A 26,917-nucleotide genomic window follows, 5' to 3' on the forward strand; every position below is an offset into this window, starting at 1 on the left:
CAAAAATTAGCCAGGCATGGTGGCAGGTGCCTGCAATCCAGTTACTCAGGAAGCTGAGGCAGGAGAATCACTTGAACCTGGGGGGCGGAGGTTGCAGTGAGCCGACATCGCACCATTGTGCTCCAGCCTGGGTGACAGAGTGAAACTCCATCTCAGAAAGAAAAAAAAAAAGAAGAAAACGTGAGTTCAAGGAACCTGACCCTCACGCCATCTTGTTTCCAGCTCGGGCGTTTATTTCCTTGTTTATTTGTGTTTCTTTTCTGCTTCCCCAGAAAGCTGACTTCATGAGACCGAGGATCTCGTTCATTGATCGATGCTGCATTTTCAACATCTTGGATAATGAGGTTGGTGAGATTAATGAAATCCCGCCCTCCAGGGCCGACCCACAAAGAGCCTCTTTATGAAGAACGTGCTCCTGAACTCCGCTCCAGAACCAGCTTTTGAAAAGAAAAATCTGAGAAAATTTGACCTCAGTTAAACTGGTCCGAATGCCTGAGCATAACCAAATCTTTCCTCATTCACGCTTCCCTTGGACCATGTTTAATTTGGTTGCTGATGATCATACTTGTTTTAGTAAGGGTGTCACTCTACCTTGGGTGAAGATTTGGGTTCTGTGGATTGATGTTATTTTATTTTATTATTTCATTTTAATTGTTTTTATTTTATTTATGTTATTTTATTTTTTACTTGAGACAAGGTCTCACTCTGTTACCCAGGCTGGAGTGCAGTGGTGTGATCACAGCTCACTGCAGCCTCAAACTCCTGGGATCAAGTGATCCTCCTGCCTCAGCCTCCCGAGTAGCTGGAACCACAGATGCATGTCAGCACGCCCAACTATATTTTTTTTAATTTTTTGATAGAGACAAGGTCTTGCTATGTTGCCTCGGCTGGTCTCTAACTCCTGGGCTCAAGCCATCTTCCCACCTCAGACTCCCAAAATGCTGGGATTGCAGGTGTGAGCCATTAGATGTCGCGATTTAAAACAAAACGCTCTTCTGTGTTTGACACGGGGCCTTTCCACTGATGCTTGGGCTCTCTGCCGCGGTGCCGCGGTTCTCACCCTGGGATTTTTAGTCTCTCTGACGTGACTTCCTGTGGTGACATCTATAGGCAGCTGTGTAATTCATGCCCACAAAGAAGGACAAACCGAGGAGGCTGGAGAAGTCAGGGTTCCTCTGGAAATAAATATTCTGCTTGCACACATATATGCACTTTTTTTTTTTTTGAGATGGAGTTTTGCTCCTGTCCAGGCTGGAGTGCAATGGCATCATCTTAGCTCACTGTAACCTCCTCCTCCTGGGTTCAAGCGATTCTCCTGCCTCAGTCTCCTCAGTAGCTGGGATTACAGGCACCCACCGCCACCATGCCTGGCTAATTTTTTTTGTATTTTTAGTAGAGATGGGGTTTCACCATGTTGGCCAGGCTGGTCTCGAACTCCTGACCTCAAGTGATGCACCCACCTCGGCCTCCCAAAGTGCTGGGATTACAGCCACGGTGCCTAGCCCATATTTTGTTATTATAAAAAACCCTAATATTTTATATAGCCTTTAACCCACAATTCCCCTTCCAGGAACTTAAAATGTTTACAGAAATTGTGGAGATCTCCCCTTCTTATGGCCAAGATGGATAACCCTTCTTGCCTTAAATACCTACAACTGTACAAAACACATGAAACAGCAGTTTGTTTTCATTTTTGAGAAGGGTCTTGCTCTATTGTATAGGCTGGAGTACAGTGGCAAAATCAGGGCTCATGGCAGCCTCAACCTTCCAGGCTCAAGCGATCCACCCACCTCGGCCTCCTGAGTAGCTGGGACTACAGGTGTGGGCCAGCATGGCTGGCTAATTTTTATAATTTTTGTAGAGATGGGGTTTCACCACATTGCCCAGGCTGGTTTTGAACTCCTGAGCTCAAGCCATCTGCCCACCTCAGCCTCCCAAAGTACTGGGATTACAGGCGTGAGCCACAAAAAGCTTTCGTTTTTTTTTTTGTTTTTTTTTTTTTGTTTTTTTTTGAGATGGAGTCTTGCTCTGTCACCCAGGGTGGAGTGCAGAGGCACTGTCTCGGCTCACTGCAAACTCTGCCTCCCCAGTTCACGTGATTCTCCTGCTTCAGCCTCCCGAGTGGCTGGGATTACAGGTGCTCACCACAACACCCGGCTAATTTTTGTATTTTTAGTAGAGATGGGGTTTTGCCATGTTGGCCAGGCTGGTCTCAAACTCCTGACCTCAGGTGATCCGCCCGCTTCAGCCTCCCAAAGTGCTGGGATAACAGGTATGAGCCACCACCCCTGGCCAACTGCTCCCTTTTGACCAATAGTTTGGGACTGTGATTTTTAAAAAGCTTTAATTCTTTATGTAGCCTTTAACTCACCCTTCCAGGAACTTAAAATGTTTTATTTTTTTCTTGAGACAAGGTCTCGCTGTGTCACCCAGGCTGGAGTGCAGTGGTGCGAACATCGCTCACTGCAGCCTTGATCTACTGGGCTCAAGCAATCCTCCCACCTCAGCCTCCCGAGTAGCTGAGACCATAGGCGCAAATTGTCATGCTCGGCTACTTTTAGTATTTTTATTTTCTTGTAGAGATGGGGGTCTTGCTGTGTTGCCCAAGCTGGTCTCGAACTGCTGGCCTCAAGCAGTCTTCCCCCTCAGCCTCCCAAAATGTTGTAAAAATTTCCCCAACTTATGGCCAAGATGGATTAACCCTCTTGCGTTAAATACCTACAAAACCGTACAACACATACGCAAAGGCAGTTTTTAGACACCGGTCAATAGGCGGCACCAAAGACCGTGATCTCTGTTAGGGGAGAAACCAATGAAGCAAAGTGTTTCCAGGTGCCGCGGGAGGAGGGCAGCCCGGCAGAGCCCAGTGGTCTCCCTGAGTGCAGGAGACAGAGCTGAAAGTGTGAGCAGGCCTGGCCAGGTGCGGTGATTCACGCCTGTAATCCCAGCACTTTGGGAGGCCGAGGTGGGTGGATCATTTGAGGTCAGGAGTTCAAGACCAGCCTGGCCAACATGGTGAAACCCTGTCTCTACTAAAAATACAAAAAATTTAGCTGGGCGTGATGGTGCATGCTTGTAATCCCAGCTACTCGGGCAGCTGAAGCATGAGAATCACTTGAAGCTGGGAGGTGGAGGTTGCAGTGAGCCGAGATTGTGCCACTGCACTCCAGCCTGGGCCATAAAGCGAGATTCCATCTTTAAAAAAAAAAAAAGTTTGAGCAGGCCACAGCAGCTGGAATTTGCAGGATGGAATCCCACAGAAGAGATATGCAAAAGAAAACAAACAAACAAACAAAAACAAACTCTGCAGCTTTGCAAAGGAAACCTCTTGACTCTGAAGGTGAGTGGGATCAGCTCACACATGGAGGAAATTACCCGAGTAAGACCAGGGGAAGGAATCACACAATAGAAACAGGCAGAATAATTCCAAAGTCCACAAAAGGCGGGGAACCATTTGTGTTCCCAGCAGGCAAAGTGAAAAACCTCATAATACATGGGGCATTGAATGAAGGGTTCAGAGGGGTATTGCCTTCGTGGTGCGGCAGAATTGGCCCTAGACTAAGGGTTGCTCTAGTTCCACAAGTCTCAAAAGGACCACGCATCTGGGCACGGAGGCTCACGCCTGGAATCCCAGCACTTTGGGAGGCCAAGGCAGGTGGATCACCTGAGGTCAGGAGTTCAAGACCAGCCTGGCCAACATGGTGAAACCCCCGTCTCTACTAAAAATACAAAAATTAGCCGGGCGTGGTTGTGCGCACCTGTAGTCCCAGCTACTAGGGAGGCTGAGTTGGGTGCATTGCTTGAACCCAGGAGGCAGAGGTTGTAGTGAGTCGAGATTGTGCCACTGCACTCCAGCCTGGGTGACAGACCGAGACTCCCTCTCAAAAAAAAAAAAAAAAGAATCACGCTATTTCCAAGTCACTTAACCATGTCCCAGAATAAAGCTCAAGGATATATTTTTTAAAAAAAGAATATTCACGAAGCGGGCGGATCACAAGGTCAGGAGATCGAGACCACGGTGAAACCCCGTCTCTACTAAAAATACAAAAAATTAGCCGGGCGTGGTGGCGGGCGCCTGTAGTCCCAGCTACTCGGAGAGGCTGAGGCAGGAGAATGGCGTGAACCCGGGAGGTGGAGCTTGCAGTGAGCCGAAATTGTGCCACTGCACTCCAGTCTGGGCGACAGAGCGAGACTCCGTCTCAAGAAAAAAAAAAAAAAAAAAAAAAAGAATATTCAGCACTCAACCAGGTAAAATTCACAATATCTGGTGTCCAGTAAAAAATCACCAGGCATGGCAGGAAGTGTTGGCTCACACTTGTAATCCCAGCACCTTGGGAGGCTGAGGCAGGAGGATTGCTTGAGGCCAGGAGTTCAAGACCAGACTGGGCAACATCATCTCTACAAAAGTAAAACTAAAAAATTAGCCAGGTGTGGTGGTGCACACCTATAGGCCCAGCCAGTTGAGAGGCTGAGGTGGGAGCATCGCTGAAGCCCAGGAGTTTGAGGCTGCAGTGAGCTATGGTGGTGCCACTGCGCTCCAGCCTGGGCAACACAGCAAGATCCTGTCTCTAAAAAATAATAATCACCAGGTATGCCAAGAAGCAAGGATTATACCCCAGGAAGAGGAGAAAAATCAGTGAAATGAAATGACAGAGATAGAATTAATAAAGAAATTAAAACAGCTACTACAACTATTTGATATGTTCAAGAAGGTGAATGAAAACATGAGCATGTTACGGGTAAGTATGATGGCTCACACCTGTAATCCCAGCACTTTGGGAGGCTGAGGCGGGTGAATCATGAGGTCAGGAGATCGAGACCATCCTGACCAACAAGGTGAAACCCCATCTGTACTAAAAATACTAAAATTAGCCGGGTGTGGTGGTGCATGCCTGTAATCCCAGCTACTCATGAGGCTGAGGCAGGAGAATCGCTTGAACCTGGAGGGCGGAGGTTGCAGTGAGTCAATATCGCACCATTGCACTCCAGCCTGGGGCACAGAGCGAGACTCTCTGTCCCTCAAAAAATAAATAAATAAAATAAAAATAAGAAAACTGATGTTCTGAGAGATGAAGTGAATTTCTCAAGGGCAGACAGCTAGAAAAGCCCAAGATAGGATGGGATCTCCTGTTTCCTGAGCTTCTTTCTATCCATCCAAGGTCATATCTAGATAAGAACATGGGAAGAACATGGGGGAGTTTATTATTATTATTTTTTAGAGACAGGTTGTCGCTCTGTCACCCAGGCTGGAGTGCAGTGGCACAATTGCAGCTCACTGCAGTCGTGAATTCCTGGGCTCAAGGAATCCTCCCACCTTGGCCTCCCAAGTAGCTGGAACTGCAGGCACGCGCTACCATGCCTGGCTAACTTTTTACATTTTCATAGACATGGGGTCTCACTCTGCTGCTCAGGCTGGTCTCAAACTCCTGGCCTGCAGCAATCCTCCTGCCTTGGCCTCCCAAAGTGCTGGGATTCCAATCGTGAGCCACTGCACCTGGCCAACATGAGAGTTCTTGAGGCTTTGGAACAATCCTCTGAATTCAACTCTGACGTCTGTCCCGGGTCGTTGAAGCTTTTGGGCGACAACATCTCTTCCTTGATGGTTTTCTTTCTGTTGTTTTTTGTTTGTTTGTTTTGTTTTTTTTGAGACAGTTTCATTCTTGTTGTCCAGGCTGGAGTGCAATGGCATGAACTCGGCTCACTGCAACCTCCGCCTCCCGGGTTCAAGCGATTCTCCTGCCTCAGCCTCGAGAGTAGCTGGGATTACAGGTACCCGCCTATAATTTTTGTATTTTTACTAGAGATGGGGTTTTACCATGTTGGCCAGGCTGGTCTTGAACTCCTGACCTTAGGTGATCCACCTGCCTTGGCCTCTCAAAGTGCTGGGATTACAGGCGTGAGCCACCGTGCCCGGCCAGTGTTTTTTTATTGGATGGTTTTTCCTGGGTTCTGAATCTCATGGGGATGTCTGCCCGATACAAGGAGACCCCCCACAAAGAGAACTCACATCATGGACAAGTGCAGACAGATAAAAATACGGGACCCTGGAGCGAGATATGCCGGCTCTCTCATTATGTGGGGTTTAGTTGCAATTTCTGCTTAATTAACTCACTTAAGTCTTCATTAAATGTTGCTTCCAGCTCATCCGTAAGTTGAGACGGAGCCGCTCACATTTCCTGTTCATGAAAAAATCAGCGTCCCATAGCATTTTGTTTCTTTTCTGCTATAGCATTTCACACGTGCCTAAGCAGTTTGGGGCGGGCTCTCTCTCTCTCTCCTACATATTTATTTATTTATTTATTTATATTTATATACAAATATATATATATTTGTTGTTGTTGTTGTTCCTGCTCAAAAACTGAAACATTGATTTAGTGACCACACAGTTGGCCAGATAGCAGAAACAGTGAGAACAGGTTTATGGGTGAAAACTGCTGGAGAACTTCTTGGCAAGAAGTCCTCAAATGTGGTAGCCTGGAGGTGGCTCACTGATGCTGATACCAAATGCGCACGCCACAGGCAGTGGTGGTTATAGTTGTTGCTGGTTTTTAGCAGGATGGGAGGGAGGTGTGCTTTAAGAATCCTAGTTCTGGCTGAGCACGGTGGCTCACACCTGTAATCCCAGCACTTTGGAAGGACGAGGTGGGCGGATCATCTGAGGTCAGGAGTTCGAGACCAGCCTGACCAACATGGAAAAACCACGTCTCTACTAAAAATACAAAATTAGCTAGGCTTGGTGACGCATGCCTGTAATCCCAGCTACTTGGGAGGCTGAGGCAGGAGAATGGCTTGAACCCAGGAGGCGGAGGTTGCGGTGAGCCGAGATCGCACCATTGCACTCCAGCCTGGGCAACAAGAACGAAACTCTGCCTCAAAAAAAAAAGGATCCCAGTTCTTGGGGAGGAAGTTGGAATAGAACCAGCTGGGTCATGTGATAGACACTTCCACTGTGTTTTCCAAAGGAAATTCACATTCAGGAAGGAAAACATGTTGAAGAGCGGAAGGAGAGCCAAGAGAGTTGCTCAGTGCTTGGGTAATGCATTTCTTATTCAGAGGAAAGTGAGTTTAGCAGGGAAGGAGGGCTCCAGTTCCTCCCTCACCAACACTTGGCATGGGTCAGCCCTCCTCATTTTGGACATTTTCATTAGTGTGTATTGGCATCTCATTGTGGTTTTATTTATTTATAATTTGTTGTTGTTGTTAGAGACAGGTTCTCGCTATGTTGCCCAGGCTGGTCTCAAACCCCTGGGCTCAAGTGATCCTCCCGCCTCGGCCTCCCAAAGCATTAAAATTGCAAGCATCAGCCACCACACTTGGCCTATTTTTTTAATTAAAAAAAAAAATTTTAGAGACAGGGTCTTGCTATGTTGCCCAGGCTAGAGTACAGTGGTTATTCACAGGCACGAACATTGCACACTACAGCCTCAAACTCCTGAGCTCAAGTGATCCTCCTTCCTCAGCCTCCTGAATGGGTGGAACTACAGGCATGTGCCACTGGGCCCTCACGGTGGCTTTAATCTGCATTCTCTAATGATGAATAACGTTAAGCATCTTTTCATATGCTCATTTGCCATCCATATTGAAAATTTGTTTTAAAGACAGGATCCGTACACCAGCATGTTTGCATTGTGAAAGAAGATAAATTCTCAGGACCCCAAACTCACTATGCCAAAGAGAAACTCAAGCTTGGAAACTGAGTCATGCACTACTGCCTTCCCTTTTGTTCCCAAACGGAGAGCTGTATTTTCATAACCCTGTGTTCTAGCCTCATGCATAAGCCAGGTGCCCACCATGATAGAAGGTTACATATCTTCCCAGATGGCTCCCTCACAAGTTGCTCACAAAGTGAGCCCCTCATTCTTTCAGGATATATCTCCCCCTATAAACTAGCCCTAAAAGCAAGTTCTGTTAAATCTCACACTGACAATGTCAATTACCAGCTTATTTTCACATGGATAGGACAAAGACAGGACCATAAATCATCCTTCTACCTACCCTGAGATAAATGCAGCATGGCCCCTTTCCCCTGCTACCTCTTTTCATGTTTACTTTATGTTATGTAAAATGCAGATTTACTGAGCTCAAGATGAATGCAGCATAAACTCTTTACTCCTTCTTTTCACGTTTATTTTATGTAAAATGTAGATTCATTGGGCTTAAGATGAATGCATCACAGACTCCTTCAAGTTTATTTTATCTTGCGTAAAATGTAGATTTACTGAGCTCAAGATGAATGCATCATGGACTCTTTCCTCCTTTTCACGTTTATCTAATGTAAAATGTAGATTCACTGGGTTTGAGATGAGTGCATCATGGACTCTTTACTCCTTTTCACCTTTACTTTATCTTATGTAAAATGTAGATTCACTGGGCTTCAGATGAACGCACCATGGACTCCTCTACTCTTTTCACATGTTTATCCTATGTAAAATGCAGATTTACTGAGCTCAAGATGAATGCAGCATAAACTCTTCACGTTTATCTTATGTAAAATGTAGATTCACTAGGCTTAAGATGAATGTATCACAGACTCTACTCCTTTTCAAGTTTACTTTATCTTGCATAAAATGTAGATTTACTGAGCTCAAGATGAATGCATCATGGACTCCTCCCTCTTTTCACATGTTTATCCTGTGTTAAATGTAGATTTACTGAGCTCAAGATGAATGCATCACAGACTCTTTACTACTTTTCACGTTTGTCTTATATAAAATGTAGATTCACTGGGTTTGAGATGAATGCATCATGGACTCTTCTCCTTTTCACCTTTATCTTATGTAAAATGTAGATTCACTGGGCTTCAGATGAACGTACCATGGACTCCTCCTTCTTTTCATATGTTTATCTTCTGTAAAATGTAGATTTACTGGGCTTGAGATGAACACATCATGGACTCCTCTTCACATGTTTATCTTATGTAAAATGTAAATTTACTGAGCTCAAGATGAATGCATCATTGACTTTTTACTCCTTTTTTCACATGTTTACTTTACCTTATGTAAAATGTAGATTTCCTGAGCTGGAGACGAATGCCTCATTGACATGTAAAATGTAGATTTATTGATCGCTAATCAGAGCCTCGAGAGAATGGGACCATTTGCCTCTCTGCCTACTCTCCCTTCCTTTATCCCTCCTGCTTGCTCTTCCCCTTTTAAATAGTGAAGTTCCCAAACCCTCTTTGGAAACGCACAGGTCACAGATGCTCCTATGGCTGATGTTCCTCCCAGGCGTGTCCTGAAACTGCTGCATCAACCTCAGTCAGTGGGGACTCATGCCTCAGTCCATTTTTCGGTTAATACTATGTTAATGGGAAAGATCTATTAGGGAGAGAGAAATTGATGGCACAGGAGAGGGAAGGGGGAGTACATGGAGTGATGTGTTTGAGAGTGGCAGGAATGGAATCCACTTTAGATGGTGGAGGGGCTGGCTTTAGATAGGATGTGGATGGTTCATTATTATTTTTTTTTTTTCTTGAGATGGAGTCTCGCTCTGTCACCCAGGCTGGTGTGCAATGACATGATCTCAGCTCACTGCAACCTCCACCTCCTGGGTTCAAGCGATTCTCCTGCATCAGCCTTCCGAGTAGCTGGGATTACAGGTGCGCACCACCACGCCCAGCTAATTTTTTGTATTTTTAGTGGAGATGGGGTTTCGCCATGTTGGCCATGCTGGTCTCAAACTCCTGACCTCATGATCCGCCTGCCTCAGCCTCCCAAAGTGCTGGAATTACAGGTGTGAGCCACCACACCCGGCCTGATGGTTCATTTTATAGCTAAGGCAGGGAGGCAGAGTGAGTGGATGCAGAGGCTGGGAGAAGGTCGACATTGTCTAGGGGACTTGGGGACACTCTCCTCCTGTCGTTACTATTTTCTCAGTTAAGGAGAAGGCAAGGTCATCTGCTGAGGCTGAAGACATGTTGGGGTTTGAGAAGGAGATCAGGAATGCAAGAATGACCTGGAGAACAAGGGGGGCAAAGAGGAGGCCAGGTGCTGTGGCTCACGCCTGAAATCCCAGCACTTTAGGAGGCGAGGCAGGAGGGTCACTTGAGCCCATCAGCTTGAGACAAGCCTGGGCAACATGATGAGATCTTGTCTCTACAAAAAATAAAGCGTTAGCCAGGCATGGTGGTACGTGCTTGTGGTCCCAGCTACTGGCGGGGGTGCTAGGGTGGGGGGATCACTTGAGCCCAGGAGGTTGAGGCTGCAGTGAGCTGTGATCGCACCACTGCACTCCAACCTGGGTGACAGGGAGAGACCTTGTCTCAAAAAAAAAAAAAAAGGAAAAATGAACTAGGGAAATAGGCTGGGCACAGCGGCTCATGCCTGACCAACATGGAGAAACCCCATCTCTACTAAAAATACAAAATTAGCTGGGCGTGGTAGCACATGCCTGTAATCCCAGCTACTTGAGAGGCTGAGGCAGGAGAATCGCTTGAACCTGGGAGATGTAGGTTGCAGTGAGCCGATATCACGCCATTGCATTCTGGCCTGGGCAACAAGAGCGAAACTGTCTCTCAAAAAAAAAAAAAAAAAAAAAAAAAAACTAGGGAAATAGAGTGTGATTTCCTGGCAGGAATTTTGACTGGCATGAGACATTTGACTTAAAAGACCTGCAGAAGACAGCGGGCAGCGGCTGTAGTTTGATACCATCGGATATGACCTGGGATTCCCATTAACCAAATTTGGTGTCATCATGACCCAGTCACCCGATCTAGTCACCCTGAGCCCCTCTGCAACTGCTTCAGGTGTTTCCTGGCCAGTGTCGGGGCCGACGAGTAGTGTGATTGGCGAATGCCTGCATTATTCATGTTTTTGATCTATTCTGATGAGAACTTTGCCGAAAAGGCTAAATTATTAAGCGCCTGGGTGTGGTCTTTGAGGATGCCGTCTAGAAAACCAGGACATGCTGAATTTTCTTGCTAGTTTTGCTTCTTAAAAATGTTGAGCTTTTACTGACGATTCATAATTGCTCCCCAAATGAGAGATGGTGATGCTAAGAGGCATCAAAACCCTAGAATGTGGAGGAGAAAAGAGAACCCCAACTCATTAGAGAGCAGCAAACCCCTTCTGAACTGGAAGCCACTGCTTTTTAGAATACCATGAAGGTCATTTATGGTGGCCGTACCACACCCATAGCTTGTCAGCCAAGGTGTTATAATTGCAAAAGTTATAATTGCAAAATTATATTATAGTTGCAATAATGCAAAAACTACAATAACTTACGCACCAACCTAGTAAATAAACATGAATCACCTCTAGCGATGGGAGAGCACTAAATTCAGGAAATACAACATGCTCAGCTGCGACCTGGAAGTCCCAGAGAACTGTTCTGGGCTTGGGCAGCACATACCCTGTGCATTTAGAGACAGTGAGTTTAACTGTGCGTTTAATACATAGGTAACAACAATACTGAAATCTTTTGTTCTTTTATTCATTTTCAGAAAAGAAAATGCATATACACATCTAGATGTAGGTCACATATGCCACACTCTTGATAATAAGAGTCGTCTTCATTTGGATAAATATTTTAATCACTTTAGTCCCATGATTTTAGGGCAGTTTAAAGGCTATTCATGAATAGTATAGGTATTTGTACAAAAGTCCAGTATTTTTCTGCCGGATGCAGTGGCTCGTGCCTGCAATCCTAGTGTTTGGGGAGGCTGAAGAAGGAAGATTGTTTGAGGCTAGGAGTTCAACACCAGCCTGGGCAACATAGCAAGACCCCCATCTCTACAAAAAAAATTTTTTTAATTAGCTGGGTGTGGTGGTGTGTGCCTGTAGTCCCAGGTACTTTAGAGGGTGAGGTAAGAAGGAGCCTTGAGCCCAGGAGTTCAAGGTGACAGTGAGCTATGATTGTGCCACTGCACTCCAGCCTGGGCAGCAGAGTGAGATGAAGGACGGAAGGAAGGGGTGTGGGGAGGGAGGGAGGAAAGAAGGAAGGAAAGGAGGGAGGAAAGGAAGGAAAGGGAGGAAGGAAGGAAGGGAAGAAGGAAGGAAGGGAGGGAAGAAGGAAGGGAGGGAAGAAGGAAGGAAGGGAAGAAGGAAGGAAGGGAGGGAAGAAGGAAAGAAGGGAGGGAAGAAGGAAGGAAGGGAAGGCAGGAAGGAAGGGAGGGAAGAAGGAAGGAAAGGAAGGCAGGAAGGAAGGGAAGGAAGGAAGGGAGGAAAGAAGGAAGGAAGGGAGGGAGGAATGAAAGGGAGGGAGGGAAGAAAAGGAAGGAAGAAAGGGAGGGAGGAAGGAAAGAAGAAAGGAAGGAAGGAAGGTGAATTTCCTACCTCCTTGATAGAATGGGAGGGATTGGAGTGAAAATTAGATTGACTTATTATATTAAACAACCAAATGTGTTGTTTGATTTTCTCACATCTGACCTGTGTACTGAGAATTTAAACTCACTCAACTCCCAGTAATAACTGTTAAAACCACGTGGGCAAATTTCTCTGTAGCCTTTTACTGATATGTGGTGGATTTGTATTGTGTCAATTTAGCAAAACTGGGACTGCATTTCCTAAAATTCCCCTCCCTGTCTAGTTCCAGTTTATTGTGGGCAAGAAGACATATCTGTGGAGGGTGGAGGTTGGCACTGGTTACCATGTAACCCGCTCCCACAATTGTGTAAAGTCCAGTCCCTATAACCGCCATCCTGTGTCTATAAATATATATTTTCCAATTTACAAAATACATTTAGCATATTGCCTGTTTCACTTTACAATATGTGGTGGATATTTTTCCGTATCATTAAATAGACTTGTAGACTATCCTTTTATTTTTTATGGCCCATCAATTAACAAATCCCTGCACATTGGACGTTGAGGTGATTTCCAGTTGCTAAGAGAAACAAAATCTTTGAGTCCATCCACAATAGTTTGTTTGTTCGTTTTTCTTGCAGTTCTTAAAAAAAAATTCCTCCTCGCCTTCCTTCCTTCCTTCCTTTCTCTCTCTCTCTCTCTCTTTCTTTCTTTCTTTCCCTCTGTGGCCCAGGCTGCAATCTACTCGGCTCCCTGCTGCCCGCGCCGCGGACTGCCTGGGACTGCCGGCGCGCGCCACCGCTGCCTGCTTTTTCTCCTTTCGCTGCAGGCATGCGTTCGCCATCTTGGCCACGCTGGTCGCCAGCTCCTGACGCCGAGTGCTCTGCCCGCCTCAGCCTCCCGAGGTGCTGGGACTGCAGACGGAGTCTCGCTCACCCGGTGCTCGGTGTTACCTGGGCTGGAGTGCGGTGGCGTGGTCTGGCCTCGCGGCAGCCTCCGCCTCCCAGCCGCCTGCCTTGGCCTACCAGGGTGCTGGGATTGCAGCCCCTGCCCGGCTGCCGCCCCGTCTGGGAGGTGGGGAGCGTCTCTGCCCGGCCACCCATCGTCTGGGAAGTGAGGAGCGCCTCTGCCCGGCCACTCATCGTCTGGGAAGTGAGGAGCGCCTCTGCCCGGCCGCCCCGTCCGGGAGGAAGTGAGGAGCCCCTCTGCCCGGCCGCCCCGTCCGGGAGGAAGTGAGGAGCGCCTCTGCCCGGCCACCCATCGTCTGGAAGGTGAGGAGCGCCTCTGCCCGGCCACCCACCGTCTGGGAGGTGAGGAGCGCCTCTGCCCGGCCGCCCCGTCTGGGAAGTGAGGAGCGCCTCTGCCCGGCCACCCACCGTCTGGGAAGTGAGGAGTGCCTCTGCCTGACCACCCACCGTCTGGGAAGTGAGGAGCGCCTCTGCCTGACCACCCATCGTCTGGGAAGTGAGGAGCGCCTCTGCCCGGCCACCCATCGTCTGGGAGGTGAGGAGCGCCTCTGCCCGGCCGCCCCGTCTGGGAAGTGAGGAGCGCCTCTGCCCGGCCACCCACCGTCTGGGAAGTGAGGAGCGCCTCTGCCCGGCCACCTATCGTCTGGGAAGAAGTGAGGAGCATCTCTGCCTGGCCACCCCATCTGGGAGGTCTACCACGGAGGCCAGAAGCAATGTGGGGGCTGGACGTGGTGGCTCAGGCCTGTGGTCCCGGCACTCTGGGGGGCAAGGCGGGTTGATCACTTCGGGCTAGGAGTTCGAGACCAGTCTGGCCAACTTGGCAAAACATGAAAAATACAACAGACAAACCAACCAACCAACTCAGTGACAACAAAACAGGTCTACCCTGGAGTCATACTCTAATTTTTTCTATTTTCCTCCCTTTCTGATCCTTTATCCCACTTTCTTTTTCTTCCTCTTCCTTCTCCCTCTTCTTTGTCAAATAGAGGATTGAGTTATTATCACTGATCCGTATAAAGTCCCTCTCTCATTTATTTTAACTCCCACCCCCCATTTCTATTCCCTGACTTCCCATGTGCAACCTTCCTAATATGTTTGATACGCATCTTTTTGTTTGTATGTATTTTTAGAAAATGTTTATTGTTTTTGTGTGCAAAAAAAATTAATTAAAAAAAAAGAATAGTAAAAAAAAAAAAAAAAATTCCTCCTCTGCCTTCTGGCTTGTATTGTTTCTGATCAGAAGTCTGATGGCTCTGGGCACAGTGGCATGCACCTGTAATCCCAGCTACTCAGGGCTCAGGAGTTCAAGACAAGCCTGGGCAACATAGCAAGACCCCATCTCAAAAAAAAAAAACAACAGAGAAATCTGATGTCAATCTTATCTTTGTTCCTCTGAACATATTGTGTCTCTTTTTTCTGGCTGCCTTTATCTTCTCTTTATCACTGGTTTCAAACAGTTTTATAATAATGCACCTTTTATACATGTTGGCTCTTCCTCCTCCTCCTCCTTTTTCCTCCTCTTATTTTTTCTGGAGGTTCATTGAGTTTCTTGAGCCTACTTTCATCAAATGTGGAAAATTTTCTGCCATTATTTCTTCAAATATTTTTCTGTTCCCTCTTCTTTCTCCTTTCCTCTGAGACTCCAATTACATGTATATTAGGCCACTTGAAGTTGTCCAATAGCTCACTGATGTCTGGTTTTATTTCTTCCAGAATTGTTTCTCTCTGTGTTTCAGCTTGTATCTTTTCTATTGCAATGTGGGGGTGTTTGGGAGGGGCTTGGTTTTGTTTTGGGTTTTTTTTTTTTTAAGACAGGATCTTGCTATGTTGCCCAGGCTGCAGTGCAGTGGCACAATCTTGGCTCACTGCAGCCTTGAACTCCTGGGCTCAGGTGATCCTCCCTGGTAGCTGGGACCACCACACCTGGCTACTTTTTAAAATTTTTTTGTAGAGATGGGGTTCTACCATGTTGTCCAGGCTGGTCTCAAACTCTTGAGCTCAAGTGATCCACCCACCTCAGCCTCCCCAAGTGCTGGGATTACAGGAGTGAGCCACTATGCCCAGCCTCTTTTCCATTGCTGTGTTTTCAAATTCATTACTCTTTTTTCTTCAGTGTCTAATTTGATAATCCCATCCAGTATATTTTTCATCTCTAGCTTCACTGTGTTTTTTTGTTGTTGTTGTTGTTTTGTTTTGTTTTTTTGGAGACAGGGCAAGATCACAGCTCACTACAGCCTCAACCACCTGGGCTCAAGCGATCCTCCTGCCTCAACCTCCTGAGTAGCTGGAGTCACAGGCATGCACCACCACACCCAGGCGAACTTTTTAAATTTTATAGAGATGGGGGTCTCGCTATGTTGCTCAGGCTGGTCTTGAACTCCTGGCCTCAAATGGTCTCCCACCTCGGCCTCCCAAAGTGCTGGGATTACAGGTGTGAGCCACCACGCCCAGCCACTCTCATCTTTATTTCAGCCCTTTCTTCCCCCAACAATGCTCTAGTAAGCTCATGAAGACACACCCAGCCAAAGGTCTATTCGTTAAGGAACTAAAGGGCTTTTGCCATCAATTTCACTGAGTAATTTAGAACAAGTGTCTAAGAGTGAGGGGGAAAAAAGACATAGCCAGTAGTCTCTCAGATAATTTTAAGGAATTGTCCTCTCCTACAGCATTTGGATAAGAAATGATGTAGCTTCTGTCTTCCTTTGAGGGTCAGTTAGAAGGCACTGGGAGTGTGAAGTCTGACACCCATAAGGGTTCCGGGCTACCCAGAAAGTCAGCTAGACCAATACTCATGCCAAGAGCTACTGAGTCCAGGCCGGGCATGGTGGCTGACTCCTATAATCCCAGTGCTTTGGGAGGCCAAGTCAGGTGGATCACCTGAGGTCAGGAGTTCGAAACCAGCCTGGCTAGCATGGTGAAACCCTGTCTCTACTAAAAATACAAAAAGTATCCAGGCATAGTGGTGCGTGCCTGTAATCCCAGCTACTTGGGAGGCTGAGATGGGAGAATTGCTTGTACCTGGGAGGCAGAGGTTGCAGTGAGCCGAGATCGTGCCATTGTACTCCAGCCTGGGCAAGCGTGAGACTCTGTCTCAAAAACAAACAAAACAAAACAAAACAAAAACGACCGAGTCCAAAGTTCTAAATAGCTGGGCTGACATCATACCATTGGCATTCTGAATACAGTACTGACAGAAAGCTGCAGGAATAAAAGAAGAGAGGAACTCAGGAAGCATGAGTGTTCCCCACAAGGGGGTGCCAGGCCCTCCTAGACCCACCTGTGAACATACCCCTTCCCCAAGGCCATTGGCAGCTGGAGTCTTAAAATATTTTCTGCAGCTCTGGCTGGGCACGGTGGCTCATGGCTGTAATCCCAGCACTTTGGGATTACAGCTTCTGTAATCCCTCCCAAATGGGAGACCATTTGAGGCCAGGAGTTCAAGACCAGCCTGAGCAACATAGCGAGACCCCCATCTCTATAAAATTTAAAAATTTAAAAAGTTCGCCTGGGTGTGGTGGTGCATGCACTACCCCAAAACAGCTTCTTCTGCACTACCCAGCAACAACTCTGCCCCGCCCATCATCCGCACGTGCTTGCCCTGGTGGCCTCATCCTAACCTCTCGGAAGCACTCACCTTGCCGGGTCTATCCTTCCTTCTCGAAGCATTCGTACCCGCGCTCCCGCGCCTGACATTGGCTGACCCAGAACGAGAGCAGAGAGGCCCACGCGCCACGTGTGTGAATTGCAAGTGAAACTGACAAGCGGTTAAATACAGTGTTTGCGCCATGCTCCAGCCTTGACAAGAGTATTCTCATAGCAACAAAACCATAGCTATGACATCTTTGCTTTGTTTTCTTTGTTATTATATATTTTAGGCAGAGGAGTAGGCTGACATTTGCAGAATCCTTTATTTTATTTTATTATTTTATTTTTGGAGACAGGGTCTCACTCTGTCACCCAGGCTGGAGTGCAGTGACATGATCACGGCTCACTGCAGCCTTGATCTCCCGGGCTCAAGCCATGCATCCTCCCACCTCAGGCTCCTGAATAGCTGGGACCACAGGCTCATACCACCCCGCCTGGCTAATTTTTAAATTTTTTGTAGAGACAGAGTCCCAGTATGTTGCCCAAGCTGGTCTCAAACCCCTGGGTCAAGCGATCCTCCCTGCCTCAGCCTCCCAAAGTGCCAGGATTACAGGCGTGAGCCACTGCCCTTGCGGGCGGCAAGCCACCCAGGTGCTAAGGCAAGAGACTGAGGACACGAGCTGTTCCAGTATAACAAAATATAAAACAAGAATAGTTATACCAGATATAGACCTTAGATATGATTATATATGAATATCATTAATCATTAGTTTGTAGCAATTAGTCTTCCAATATTATAATAATCCTCGCTCTATAATCATAACCTAGGAAAAACTAGGCCATACAGAGATAGGAGCTGAGGGGACATAGGTGTGACCGGAAGACAAGAATGCGAGCCTTCTGTTATGCCCAGACAGGGCCACCAGAAGGGCTCCTTGGTCTAGTGGTGATGGCAGCATCTGGGAAGACGCCCATTGCCAGGCGGACCATGGTCTAGCGGTAGCGAAAAGTGTCAAGGAACAACACCCGCTACTTAGCAGACCGGGAAAGGGAGTCTTCTTTTCCCGGGGGGAGTTTAGAGAAGACTCTGCTCCTCCACCTCTTGTGGAGGGCCTGACATCAGTCAGGCTTGCCCACAGTTATCCAGAGGCCTAACCGTCTCCCTGTGATGCTGGGCTTCAGTGGTCACGCTCCTAGACTGCCTTCATGTTCCATCCTGTACACCTGGCTCTGCTTTCTAGATAGCAGTAGTAAATTAGTGAAAGTACTAATAGTCTTTGATATGCAGAAATAATGGCGTAAGCTGTCTTTCTCTCTGTCTTCTCTCCCTCTCTGCTTCGGCTGCCAGGCAGGGAAGGGCCCCCTGTCCAGTGGACGCGTGACCCATGTGACCTATCATTGGAGATGACTCACACTCTTTACCCTGCCCCTTTTGCTTTGTATCCAATAAATAACAGTGCAGCCAGACATCTGGGGCCCCTACCGGTCTCCGCGCATTGGTGGTAGTGGTCCCTTGGGCCCAGCTGCCTTTTCTTTTATCTCTTTGTCTTGTGTCTTTATTTCTACACTCTCTCGTCGCCGCACACAGGGAGAAGCCCACCGACCCTGTGGGGCTGGTCCCTACATCCCTCAGCCTTTGCAGAATTCTTTATGCATTCTCATAGCATCCTGTCCATTGGCTGGGGCCAGAACAAGCCCTTATTAATAATTTCTTCTCACTGGTTTTCTGTGCTCTGTGTCTTACAAAATAAGTCATTAGTCCAGGCCATGTAGGAAAAGCAGGGAACCAGAGATTTCAGCATGCATCTGAAGGCTGGTACATTCTGGCCATTTAATCTCTGAAATTTAGTTTATCTTCATCTGTAAAATGGGAGCATCAATACCTGCCTTAATGTTCTGAGCAGTGAGGTACCTTGTGGAAAATGTTTGCTGCCTTGCTGAGTACAGAAGTGCTTGACATGTCAGCACAGAGGCTTAACACATGTTAACATAAGTATGCAGTCTTAGCCAATGTTTAATCTGGGGACCCCATGGCCCACTCAAATTGACATATAAAATTAACCATCACAACTACCACATGAGATTCTTGTAAATATCACGCTAATTGGTGAGGTGAGTATCTTTTTTTTTTTTTTTTTTTTTTAGACCGAGTTTCGCTCTTGTTGCCCAGGCTGGAGTGCGATGGCGTGATCTCAACTCACCGCAACCTCCACCTTCTGGGTTCAAGCAATTCTCCTGCCTCAGCCTCCTCCCCAGTAGCTGGGATAACAGGCATGGTGATCCACAAATTAAAATGCCCAGAAAGCCGGGCGCAGTGGCTCACACCTGTAATCCCAGCAGTTTGGGAGGCCAAAGCGGGAGGATGGCTTGAGCCCAGGTGTTCGAGACCAGCCTGGGCAACATAGTGAGACCCCCCCCAATCTCTACAAAAAATAAATTAGCTGGATGTGGCAGCGTGTGCCTATGGTCACAGCTACTCGGGAGGCTGAGGTGGGAGGATCACTTGAGCCCAGGAGGCAGAGGCTGCAGTGAGCCATGATCGAACCACTGCACTCAAGCCTGGGTGACAGAGTGAGTCCTTGTCTCAAAAAAAAAAAAAAAAATTAAAGAGATGGGGTCTCACTCTGTTGCCTAGGCTGGTCTTAAACTCCTGGCTTCAAGCAAACCTCCCAAAGTGCTGAGATTATAGTCTTGAGCCACCGCACCCTGCCTGACCTGGGATATCTGTCCCTTTTTCATCATGGGGATAATAATATTTCACAGAGTTGTTGCCATGGCTAAATGACACGACATCATATTGGTGAACTGGGCAATGCTGTACAAACCTGTCGTGAGCAGGGCAGGCTTCACGGGTGTGAGACCTATAGTCTTCAGGGTCTGGACTTGGAAAGCCTGCGCACTTGATTTAATCCGCTGAGGCCCTCATATTGAAATTCTTTGAACAAGAGGACTTGCATTTCCTTTTCTCTTTCTTTTTCTTTTTTTTTTTTTAGGGATGGGGTGTTACTATGTTGCCCAGGCTGGAGTGCAGTGGCTATTCACAGGCACAATCCCACTATGGTCGGCACAGGAGTTTTGACTTGCTCCGTTTACAACCTGGGCTGGTTCACCCCTCCTTAGGCAACCTGATGGTCCCCTGCACCCAGGAGGTCACCATACTGATGTCAAACTTAGTGGAGACACCCAATCGGCAGAGCACACTGCAGCCCAGAGCTCCCGGGCTCAAGCAATCCTCCTGCCTCGGCCTCCCGAGTAGCTGGAACTACAGACACCAGCCACCGCGCCCAGCAGGACTTGCATTTTCACTGCGTACTGGAGCCCACAGATTACGGGGCCAGCGGTAATCAGGGGACTTGTGCCATTTCCACACCCATCGTAGGTCACGTGGGTTGCATTTTGCCCTGCCCCCTGGGTAATGAAAACTGTAAACCCAGAAGAGGTCAGCTCTTATAGATGGGGGCTGTGTGCTCCTGGGGATCCCCCATCCTTGTTATTCATTCATTCCATCAGGAAACACACAAGCTGTCCTTTTCACGCAGCCCTAAGACACTTTATAGTCTTCGTTTGTAAACAGCAGTCACTTCGTCTCACGAAGGAGCTTGTCCCAAACCCCCGTGTGTAAACTTATTTAACCAATTATTGCTCAGTCTGTGAGTGGGAAAGGAAATCCACTCCTAGAGAAGTATCTCACTTATAAATAAACACTCCCATAGCTCTGGATCCCACCGCATCCCCCACATCACCACACGAAGACAGCTGCATGCAGAAATTCAGATTCAGAGAGCCAGTTCATGCATTGCTCAAATGTGTTCATTGAATAGTTACACTGTGACAAGGGATGTGCCAATGAAAGACCGAAGATAAAAATGGACAATGGGGCTGGGCACGGTGGCTCACACCTGTAATACCAGCACTTTGGGAGGCCAAGAAGGGAGGATGGCTTGAGCCCAGGAGGTCAAGGCTGCAGTGAACCACAATCGCATCATTGCACTCCAGCCTGCATGACAGAGCCAGACCCTGAATCTACAAAAATTAAATTAAAAAATTAAGGCCGGATGCAGTGGCTCATACCTGTAATCCCAGCACTTTGGGAGGCCGAGGCGGGTGGACCACTTGAGGTCAGAAGTTCAAGACCAGCTTGGCCAACATGGTAAAACCCTGTCTCTACTAAAACTACAAAAAATTCGCAGGGTGGGGTGGCACACACCTGTAATCCCAGCTACTTGGGAGGATGAGGCAGGAGAATCGCTTGAATCTGGAAGGTAGAGGTCGCAGTGAGCCTAGATCTTGCCATTGCACTCCAGACTGGGCAACAAGAGCAAAACTCCATCTCAAAAAAAAATTTTTTTTAATTTAATTTAATTTAATTTAATTTAAAAATTAGCCTGGGGTGGTGGTACATGCCTGTAGTCCCAGCTACTCAGGAGATTGAGGCAGGAGGACCGCTCAAGCCCAGAAGCCTGGATAATTATTTAGTTATTTTCATTTTTTGTAGAGATGGGTTCTTGCTATATGACCCAGGCTGGTCTCAAACTTCTGGGCTCAAGCAATGCTCCTGCCTCAGCCTCCCAGAATGTTGGGATTACAGGCATGAGCCACCGAGTCCAGCCATGCTTGGGTTTTTTCAAAACCCACCTGGCTAGGTTGGAGGTGACCATGAGTGGAGAAAGGTTAGGAGGCCACCACAGTTGTTTCCATTCCCAAAAGAGATGCTGGTGGCTTGGGCTGGGGTAGTGAGAGTGGTCCGTGAAGAGAAGATGAAGTTGAGAGATGGTTAGGAAGTGATGTCTGTTGAGAGAACATGGAAGTGGGTCCACTGTGCTCTCAACTAGCCCATCATACATGATGGAAGGAGGGTCTCCCATGCATTCAAGAGTTTTGTCCCCACAATGGCAGCCAGGCTGGGCGCGGTGGCTCATGTCTGTAATCACAGCACTTTGGGAGGCTGAGGGGGGAGGATTACTTGAGGTCAGGAGTTGGAGGCCAGCCTGGCCAACACAGCGAAACTCCGTCTCTACTAAAAAAAAAAAAAAAAAAAAAAATTAGCCGGGCATGGTGGTGGGCACCTGTAATCCCAGCTACTTGGGAGGCTGAGGCAGAAGAATCTCTTGAACCTGGGAGGTGGAGGTTGCAGTGAGCCGAGATCGCACCACTACATTCCAGCCTGGGTGACAGAGCGAGACTCTGTCTCAAAAAAAAAAAAAAAAGGTCTACTTCCACATCTTCCTCCTATTCTTTCCTGGGAGCAATTAGGAATTGGTGGCCAAAATAATGAAGACTACTGATTCAATGTTTAAAAATTGTTAATATATACATATAGATATACATTACATAAATATGCAAATATGATAAACAACACATCATTATGCATATGTAACATATCAGATGCATAACATGATATGCAACATAAAATACATAATATGAAATTTACCATCTTAATCATTTTCTTTTTTTTTCTTTGGAGAGACAGGGTCTCACTCTGTTAACCAGGCTGGAGTGCAGTGGTGTGATCACAGCTCACTGCAGCCTCAAACTCCTGGGCTTAAGTGATCCTCTCACCTCAGCCTCCTGAGTAGCTGGGACCATAGGTGCACACAACCATGCCTGGATAATTTTTTCTATTTTTTGTAGAGATGGGTCGTGCTTTGTAATCCAGGCTGGTCTCAAACTCCTGGCTTCAAGCAATTCTCCCGCCTCAGCCTTCCAAAGCGCTGGGATTGCAGACGTGCGCCACCGCACCCGACCCATCTTAACCCTTTTGAAGTTCAGTGGCATTAAATATATTCACATTGTGCAACCGTCACCACCGTCCATCTCCAGAACTTTCTCATCTTCCCAATCTGAAACTCTGTCCCCATTAAACACTCACTCCCATTACCCCTCCCCCCAGCCCTGCTAACCACCATTCTGTCTGTCTCTGTCAATTTGAATATTCTAGGTACCTCGTATTAGTGGAATTATACAATATTGTCTCTTTGTGTGAATGTATCTATCTGTCTATCTATATATATATAGATAGATAGATTTTTTTTTTTTTTTTTGAGATGGAGTCTCGCTCTGTCACCCATGCTGGAATGTAGTGGCACGATCTCAGCTCACTGCAACCTCCACCTCCCGGGTTCAAGCGATTCTCCTGCCTCAGCCTCCCAAGTAGTTGGGATTACAGACACCCGCCATCATGCCTGGATAATTTTTTTGTATTTTTAGTAGACACAGGGTTTCGCCATGCTGGCCAGACTGGTCTCGAACTCCTGACCTAAGGTGATCCACCCACCTCAGCCTCCTAAAGTGCTGGGATTACAGGCATGAGCCACCGCACCCGGCCTGAATCAATATTTGATGCTCAGATTGCACATAATGGAATTCAAGTTATCATCTTAAGCGCCTCATTGATTCAGAAAACATGTTCACTGAATATGTTATCTTTTTAAAATTTAAATAAATACAATATTTTTCTATAGGGATGGGAGTCTCACTACATCTCCCTGGCTGGTCTCGAATTCCTGGGCCCAAGCAATCTTCCCATCTCGGCCTCCCAAAGTGTTGGGATTACAGGCATGAGCCACCACTCCTGGCCTGGTCTCTGGTATCTTTATTTTCTATCAGAAAAATAGCATGAACATAAAAAGTATCTTGGTTTAACCCATATGCTACTTTGATTTAAATGAGCAGATTTTTAAAAAATGTTTTATCTCTATGGACAATTGTAAACACTCCCAAAGAAAAAGATAGGGCTCAGCTAGTTTCTATGGCAACTTAATGTCAGAAACCTAATTCAAAACTCTTCAGACTTATTTTCAGAAACTTTTTTTTTTTTGAGACAAGGTCTCACTGTGTCACCCAGGCTGGAGTGCAGTGGTGCAATTGTAACTTGCAGCAGCCGTTACTTCCCAGCCTCAATCAATCTTCCCACCTCAGCCTCCTGAGCAGCCGGCACCACACGCATGCGCCACCATGCCTAGCTGAGTTTTTTTTTTTTTTTTTTTTCCGAGGCAGAGTCTCACTCTGTCACCCAGGCTGGAGTGCAGTGGCATGATCTCAGTTCACTGCAACTTCTGCCTCCCGGGTTCTAAGCGATCCTCCTGCCTTAGCCTCCAGAGTAGCTGGGATTACAGGCATGCACCACCACACTGGGCTAATTTTGTATTTTTAGTAGAGACGGGATTTCACTATGTTGGCCAGGCTGGTCTCGAACTCCTGACCTCAGGTAATCCACCCGCCTCAGCCTCCCAAAGTGCTGGGATTACAGACATGAGCCACCGCACGTGGCCGGGGCTGATTTATGATTATTATTTTTTTGTAGAGACAAGGCTTTGTCATGTTGCCCAGGCTAGTTTTGAACTCCTGGGCTCAAGCAATCTCCCACTTTGGCTTCCCAAAGTGCTGAGATTATAGGCATAAGCCACCACACCCAATCTTCAGAAACTTCTTTAAGGGGCTGGGTGAGGTGATGCTGGTTGGAAATTGTATTTTCAACTTCTTTTTGCTATTTTTATTTATTCATTCATCAAATAACTGCTGAGCACCTAAATCTAGGTGAGTCCTGGGCTAGGCACTGGGGAATAAAATGTGGATGAGAGATAGGGTGCCAGCTGGAGGTTTGGTCATTTAGGAGAGGCTGCAGGTATCCCTGACAGAAACTGTTCACTGATGACACTAGGGTGCATACCATCTTGGTAGGAGAATATATTTGGGGCAAAGTGAAGAGGCCCACTCTTTTACCCAGGAAAGAGTCTGAGGTCTTGCTCTAGGTATCCTGAATTGTCTACTTCTTTTTTTTTTTTTTTTTTGAGATGGAGTTTTGCTCTTGTTGCCCAGGCTGGAGTGCAATGGCGTGATCTCGGCTCACTGCAACCTCTACCTCCCCGGTTCAAGCAATTCTCCTGCCTCAGCCTCTCGAGTAGCCCAGATTACAGGCATGCGCCACCACGTTCAGCTAATTTTGTATTTTTAGTAGAGACGGGGTTTCTCCATGTTGGTCAGGCTGGTCTCGAACTCCCAACCTCAGGTGATCCGCCTGCCTTGGCCTCCCAAAGTGCTGGGATTACAGGCCTGAGCCACCGCACCCGGCCTGAATTGTCTACTTCTAAGCCACTGTATGTTTCTGATTGCAACATGGGATCTATTTTTGCACTTTTTAAAAACTTGAGGCTGGGCACAGTGGCTCACGCCTGTAATCCCAGCACTTTGGGAAGCCGAGCAAGGCGGATCACTTGAGTCCGGGAGTTTGAGACCAGCCCGGGCAACATCGTGAGGACCCCGTTTCCACCAAGAAAATACAAAAAATTAGCCAGGTGTGGTGGTGTGTGCCTGTAGTCCCAGCCTCCCGAGGGGCTGAGCTGGGAGGGTTGCCTGAGCCCAGGAGGTCAAGGCTGCAGTGAGCCAAGATCACACCACTGCACTCCAGCCTGAAGAGCGAAACTCTGTCTCAAAAACAAATAAAAATAAAAATGGAAAACGAACAAATGAAAAACATGAATCCAGTTTTTAAAAAGGAGATCCTAGGCCAGGCACAGCAGCTCACACCTGTAATCCCAGCACTTTGGGAGGCCGAGGCAGGTGGATCACTTGAGGTCAGGAGTTCGAGACCAGCCTGGCCAACATGGTGAAACCCCTATCTCTACTAAAAATACAAAAATTAGCCAAATGTGGTAGCATGTGCCTGTAATCCCAGCTACTCAGGAGGCTGGGGCAAGAGAATGGCTTGAACCCAGGAGGTGGAGGTTGTAGTGAGCCAAGATCACGCCTCTACACTCCAGCCTGGGTGACAGAGCAAGACTCCATCTCAAAAAAAAAAAAAAAAAAAAAGAGATCCTGACACATGCCACAACATGGATGCACCTTGAGTACATTATACTCAGTGAAATAAACCAGTCTGAAAATGACAAATACTATATGATTCCACTTACATGATGTCCCTAGATAAAGTAGTCAAACTCTTTTTTTTTTTTTTTTTTTGAGGTGGAGTCTCACTCTGTCACCCAGGCTGTAGTACAGTGGCGTGATCTTGGCTCACTACAACCTCCACCTCCCAGATTCAAGTGATTCTCCTGCCTCAGCCTCCCGAGTAGCTGGGATTACAGGCTACCATGCCCAGCTAATTTTTGTATTTTTAGTAGAGATGGGGTTTCACCATGTTGGCCAGGCTGGTCTCGAACTCCTGACCTCTTGATTTGCCCACCTCGGCCTCCCAAAGTGCTGGTATTACAGGCATGAGCCACTGCGCCCAGCCAGTAGTCAAACTCTTAGAAGCAGAAAGTACAATGATGCTTACTGGGAGGTGGGGGAACAGGGGAGTTGTGGCACTCAATGGATACAGTTTCCATTTTTCAGGCTGAATAAATTATAGAGAATCTCTCGTTCAACAATGCGCCAAGAGTTAACGCTATTGCACTATACATACACTTAAAAATGGTTAAGATTGGCCGGGCATGGTGGTTCACACCTGTAATCCCAGCACTTTGGGAGGCCGAGGTGGGCAGATTATGAGGTCAGGAGATCAAGACCATCCTGGCTAAAACGGTGAAACCCCATCTCTACTAAAAATAAAACAAATTAGCCAGGCGTGGTGGCGGGCGCCTGTAGTCCCAGCCACTCAGGAGGCTGAGGCAAGAGAATGGTGTGAACCCAGGAGGCAGAGCTTGCAGTGAGCCGAGATTGTATCACTGCACTCCAGGCCTGGGTGACAGAGTTGAGACTCCATCTCAAAAACAAACAAACAAACAAAAAATCGTTAAGATTATATATTTTATGGAATGTGGTTTTTGCCACAATAATTAAAAAGAAGAATCTAGCACAGTGCTGGCCATGTAAAGGCTCAATAAATGTTTACTGAAAATTAAAAAAAAAAAAAAAAAAAAAGGCTGGGCATGGTGATTCACACCTGTAATCCCAGCACTTTGGGAGGCTGAGGTGGGAGAATTACTCAAGCCCAGGAGTTCGAGACCAGCCTAGGCAACATGGCAAAACGCTGTCTCTCCAAAAAATATGTATATGAAAAAAATTAGCCAGGCATGGTGGTGTGTGCCTGTAGTACCAGCTACTTGGGAGACTGAGGTGGGAGCATCACTTGAGCCTGGGAGGTCAAGGCTGCAGTGAGCTGAGATCGTGCCACTGCACTCC

General features: G+C 47.1%; 1 protein-coding gene across 2 annotated transcripts in view; it reads left to right on the forward strand.

Annotated features, from left to right (window-relative positions):
* The first annotated feature begins 272 nt into the window (after nucleotides 1-272).
* The window catches only part of LOC129489542 (oncomodulin-1), a 33,892-nt gene continuing 7,247 nt past the window's right edge, over nucleotides 273-26,917 (forward strand). Inside the window, exons 1-2 of one of the 2 annotated variants that reach the window (XM_055292265.2) lie at nucleotides 276-344; nucleotides 5,672-5,769. The gene's annotated coding sequence lies outside the window, so the exon portion shown is untranslated. Of the gene's footprint in view, nucleotides 345-5,671; nucleotides 5,770-26,917 lie in introns of both variants that reach the window. The other variant, XM_055292263.2, reaches the window with a different exon arrangement.

This window comes from Symphalangus syndactylus, chromosome 9, assembly GCF_028878055.3.
Source record: "Symphalangus syndactylus isolate Jambi chromosome 9, NHGRI_mSymSyn1-v2.1_pri, whole genome shotgun sequence".
Lineage (NCBI taxonomy): Eukaryota > Metazoa > Chordata > Mammalia > Primates > Hylobatidae > Symphalangus > Symphalangus syndactylus.